The following is a 5,728-nucleotide window of genomic DNA, read 5'->3' as shown; positions in this document are numbered from 1 at the left end:
GGGACAGTAAAAAATGATTCGAATAAAGGCTTGGCTGTGGTGTGATGTCACACTACAGAATACGTCAGCAGATTAGATTTGTTGAAATGTTACTCTCTCCCTCTACGGTGGTATGTGGAACTTGTTTTGCAGAGCCGAACACGATCCTCGTGTTCAAAATCTTCTATGAAGTATTCGGAGGAGGAACCCGCCTTGCAATGCCGAAGAAAATCTGCGCGCCGGACTCGTCGTCATTGAAGCCTGGTTCAGGGGCTACTGAAGGAGTCCTGGATTAGGGGGTATCCGGAGAGCCGGACTATAACCATTGGCCGGACTCTTGGACTATGAAGATACAAGATTGAAGACTTCGTCCCGTGTCCGGATGGGACTTTCCTTGGCGTGGAAGGCAAGCTTGGCAATACGGATATGTAGATCTCCTCCCATTGTAACCGACTCTGTGTAACCCTATCCCCCTCCGGTGTTTATATAAACCGGAGGGTTTAGTCCGTAGGACACAATAACAACAATCATACCATAGGCTAGCTTCTAGGGTTTAGCCTCTCTGATCTCGTGGTAGATCTACTCTTGTACTACCCATATCATCAATATTAATCAAGCAGGAGTAGGGTTTTAGCTCCATCAAGAGGGCCCAAACCTGGGTAAAAACATCATGTCCCTTCTCTCATGTTACCGTCCGCCTAGACGCACAGTTCGGGACCCCCTACCCGAGATCCGCCGGTTTTGACACCGACAGGGGGGTTATTCACATTTTCACATTGGTTCCCTTTCCGTGTGGTGTTCTTCCATCCATTCCCTTCCTTTTCTATAGTCATGTTTTTAATCAGTTCAATAACCACAATCGAAATAAACAATGTATATGCAGATTGTGGTATAGTTCTAGGTAAAAAATGGATCTATTGTTCTATACCTACTAAATTGTGGCACAATCTCCCTATTTCTGGCCCGCCGAGGGTTGTTGCAGGGAAGACCCCCCCCCCCCCCCCCCCCCCCCCCGCCGCCACGCCCGCGTTCGGCATCACCCATGGTCGATGGTCGAGAAGACCGAGGACGCCAATGACCCGGCACCCTCAAGTAAGATGGCGTTCTACCATCCTTTCTGCTGCAACTTATGGTCATGAGTTTTGAGAATCGATCTCGAACATTTGCAATTAATAAAATATTTATATTTTAGCTAGATTTTGTTTATTCGGTTTCAGATGGTTTTCCCTTGGTATTTTAGAACATTTTGGATGTTATCTCTTTAGCTCACAACCCACCTTTTGTTAAAGGGAAACTCGATGTTTCAATTGGATATGCCCTCTATTTCACTTTGGTTTATTAGATCATGTAATTGATAAATTTAATGTCCTAAAAGAAGTTTTAGGTATAGGAGATAGAAAGTGAGGGGAATTGTTTTTTACTCTTTCCTATCGAATACATATATGTTAACCATGAATCAGACATGTGCGCGTGAGGGAGGGAAGAGTAGGGAAACATTGACATTTTTCATGCCTTGGACAAACATTTATATTCATATTTTTATTTTCTGTGTAACACATGATCGTGACGCCTTCGTGGTAGAGCCCGGGATGAAGGGCGAGTCTAGTGTAAAACCAGGATCTTACTGCTAGAATATACAAATACGAATATGTGTCAGCCAGTGTTTCAAAACAACAACGGGACATGTCGTCATTGAATCCCTCTGCCGTCCAGTATTTTTCCCTAAATCCTTGCACCCTCTCTCAGTGCAAATTATAAACATCATTGACACTCTCTTGCTGGCCACTCTCTGTTGCAGGAAGAAAGATGACCAACACTATCGTGAAACCTAGGGTCGCGCGTTGGTTGCACCACATGCACGCTGACCATGACAAGTCCTTTCACCGCATGCAAAAAATATATGGACAAACAACCCCTCCCTGACATGGGCTACAACAGTGTTGTCAAGTCATCTGTGCCTCCATTGGAAAGGTTCCTATGACCAGCCTTGTTTTGTCTTCTGGAGCAGTCCAAAGACCATGACCAAAGCCTCTAAACAATCTGCCTAATTAACCCACGGATGCAAATACCCTGTTGCTGTCATTTCTTCACGCGAATCTTCAGGTCGCTAGACACGTCCAATAAGAGGGTGTCGGGACACCCGGGTGCCGTAGCACCTTTCCGGATCTGAAAATACTAACTATGTCCTATGTTTCTACCTTGACATATCTTGTAACTTTTTTGCCTCCTATTTTGCATATGTAGCAATAGTCATAGCTTATGCCCTTGAATCAATATTTGCCACTACTGACAATTTGCAGAGGCAGTCTGCTAAGAGGAATATGGTGGAAAGAGCAGGCGAGTCGAGAGAAAGCATTTTCTTCTCCCAAGGTAATTTACACTATCATAGTTCTACCGGTTGTGACTTTGTTACATACACACCTAGACCACCCCACACCGCCACCATAGTACACGGACGCCACTCACCGGCGGAGGGCAAAAGGCTCCTCTTACCATAAAACATGCCCCTGGGTAGGAAGGTGGCCTAGCCGGCCACAAGCAAAAATGGGAAGGACGCTTGCAGACACTGGCCTCGTCGCAGTGATTCATCATTGCAAGCAGTTAGTGATAATCTAGAACTGCTAAAAACAAACCAAAGGTAAGTTTACAAATGCATAAACTGATTACAAATGCATAAACTGCTCGAGCGACCTGAAGATTCCTGCTCGAGAGAGTTTTGATGCACCGATGAGTTCTGCAAAATCAGTTGTCCATTGGTAAGTGGTAGGTTATGTGCCACATACTCGATATGCTGCTACATACTTGCTACTATAAATACCAGTTTGGAACCTTAAAACTTAGGTTATTCTTGGTCTACTGTTTGGAAATTAGAGGGATTATTGTAGCATTGAATGTATTAATCTGAATCTAACTCTGATCTATCGGCTCAAGCATTTGAGTCAATTCTTGTTATGGGTGGGGTTAGAGCTCAGATGTGTGGCAACCGTGTTTCTTGGCCATTGAATTGGATAATTATCGTGATTATAATTTTTGACTAACACATGCGTAAGGAGTTCAAGATTGGTTTTCTGATCTACATACTGATTGATCATTACTATATTTTGGCAAGCATTAATTTTTTTCCTGCATATAAAAAAGTACATATGAAGGAATATTTTATGAGCGATTCAACGCCTTTTGATAGTATGCAGAAGTTTATGCCTACACTATTCTATTTTCCTCACCTAAGATCGATGGCATAAAGGCAGATGATGATCTTGCAACATCGAGGCATGCATGTGATTGTGGTTAACACCTGAACTTGATTCAATCATGGCAAGAGCTTACATCCATGACATCATCATCCCCAACCCTCTTAATTTTATCCATTTGTTTAGGTGTCAAGAAGTTTGCCATTTGGGAAAAGTCAAGTCCAGGTGGAGACTCTGTTGTCCAAGAACTCTACCGAGGAACCTAAAAGAGGTCAATCATAAGTTCCAGGTGAATTCCACTAACCAACCCTTTGTACAAAGAATTTCTAGAATTGATGAGAAAGTGTAACATGCCAGGCACACTATGGAAGAGATGGCGTTCCCAGAGATGTGAATCAAACGGGTGCGACATCGAGAATAGTTCGAAGTCTGTGAACTTGTTCGTCCTCTAAGTAGACTCATCCTTCACAAACAATGTTTTGTACAGATCAGCATAATAAGCACCAACTGTAGCTTGACCACATCATGGAGAAGAAAACTTTGTTTGACTAAAGAAATCTCAGTTCACTTTGGTGACACAATGTGAAATCACCAAACAGTCCAACAAGATCAGATACATAAAAAACTATCTCTCCCAACACAATAAATCTTTAATCTTACAACACTGATTCAATCAAATGATATCCTTTGTTCTTCAAGAATTTTCCTTTATTATTCTTTTGATACTATCTCCAAACTTTGTGACAACATGATCAGATAGTAGAGAAAAGCTAACAGATATTTGCTTGGATTACCCAACTACACTGTAGAATCTGATCTGGAAGACACATCCACACCTCATCGTGTGGTACCCGGAAAATACTGAAACTCTTTCATGCCATGAAACTAATACTCAATGTGACTGCATGTTGAGCTTTGCCCACCTACTTTTGGGATGGTTGCCCCAACTCTTTCACGCTGAGTTGCAAAAACAAGAAAATATAAGATCAAGAACAATAACTGAACAAGTGTGAATAAGGGGAAACTTCAGAACAGTTAAAAGGAGTTTCAAGCACCAATAGGATGTGAAAATAGCAAACCTCATCCAGACTCATCTCTTTGGTTCTAACAGTTGCATAACTCTAGGGGTCCCTAACGGCTCCGTACATCCCAGTCATAGTGAAATTTTAGTTTTCCGTTAACAAATATCTTTCAGGGAAGTGACATGACCACACATGGCCATTGCTAAACTTAAAATGAACCTCGGGATTGTCCAAGGTTCCACCAAGTACACAAATTTTAGGTTCCCCTTAACAAACATCTTTCAGGGAAGTGACATTACCACACATGGCCATTGCTAAACTTAAAATGAACCTCGGGATTGTCCAAGGTTCCACCAAGTATACAAACGACACCTGAACGGGTGCTGAAGGGCACATATCAGTACGACCCGTGTGGGGTTCGTGGATTACCCTTTTTTGCGAGCTCCGAGGACGGCGGCAATGGCCGAGACAGCCTGCGCTTCTGTGCCATGCACTACGGCTTCTGTCGCTCCAGAGCGGGTCGACGACGATGTTTGGGAGGGGGGGCTTGTCGGAGGCAGAGGAGGGGAGGGCACAAGCAAGGAGAGCAAAGGGTAGGGCCTTCCCATTAAGAGGAGGGGCCAGCCGACGCCGTCAAGGGGAGGGGGGCGCCATGGATGGGAGTAGTTGTGAGGGGAGAAGGTGAGAGGAGCGTCTCTGACCTCTGAGTGGAGAAAGAGGGGAGTGATAAGTTTTTTTTAGTTTGTGTAGATGGGGAAAATTTTGATTGGTCTCACTTTTGTTTACATGTTTATAATATATAAAATGTCATTTATATGTTTATATATTTATATGCTTCACTTTTGTGGACAAGTGTTTCAACTGATGGGTTCAGATGATGCTTTCAAAATGTCGACTGGCGCTGGCACTTATGTAACAATATCGTCAAGTTTTACTCAACCACCAGATGAGATGCATAGGAATAATTGTTCTTCTTTGTATGTGTGTTGCACATGATAATACAATACAAAAGGTGTACTTTTATATATATTTATTTTTAAGAATGAGATATAGATGGATTATGCCGGCGTTTAAAAATAATCCATCGACAAGGGTCCCAAGGTGACATCGTTAGGAGGGGGCAAAAATTCAACGAGTTTTATAGAGCCGAAAATCCAAAAATTGCTTTTGGAGCTTGGCCTCCATGAAGGCCTTCAAAATAATAAAAATATATCATATTTTTACATTTCAGAAAAATTTGTAAAAAAAATACAGACATACATGGAGGCATAAAACACATGTGTGTAAATTTTCTGGGCCAAATACGTTAAATGAGGGTTGTGCAAAAAAGACAAATCTATGGCCTTTTAACACATGATACTATTCATCCCAGAAGTCCATGAATTTGTTCTTTTCACAGAGATCGTATCTCAAGGTATTTCATCCTGAAATTGTACACACATACACATCACATCCTTATATACTTGTACAATTTTTATCAGTTTTTTTAAACCAAAAAATATGAATTTTGAATTTTCCAAAAAAGGCCTCCATGGG

At 42.2% G+C, this 5,728-nt stretch overlaps 1 long non-coding RNA gene across 1 annotated transcript; it reads right to left on the bottom strand.

The window, feature by feature from the left end:
- Positions 1–3,756: 3,756 nt before the first annotated feature.
- On the bottom strand, positions 3,757–4,938 carry LOC125548316. The gene is made up of 2 exons (XR_007300990.1): positions 4,622–4,938; positions 3,757–4,127 (listed from the first exon to the last, which is right to left on the bottom strand). It is a non-coding gene; the product is annotated as an uncharacterized LOC125548316 (long non-coding RNA).
- Between the last annotated feature and the right edge of the window lie 790 nt (positions 4,939–5,728).

The sequence above is a fragment of the Triticum urartu genome, chromosome 3 (genome assembly GCF_003073215.2).
Source record: "Triticum urartu cultivar G1812 chromosome 3, Tu2.1, whole genome shotgun sequence".
NCBI lineage: Eukaryota > Viridiplantae > Streptophyta > Magnoliopsida > Poales > Poaceae > Triticum > Triticum urartu.
The sequence above is the reverse complement of the archived record's forward strand: the minus strand, read 5'-3'. Positions and strand labels throughout refer to the sequence as shown.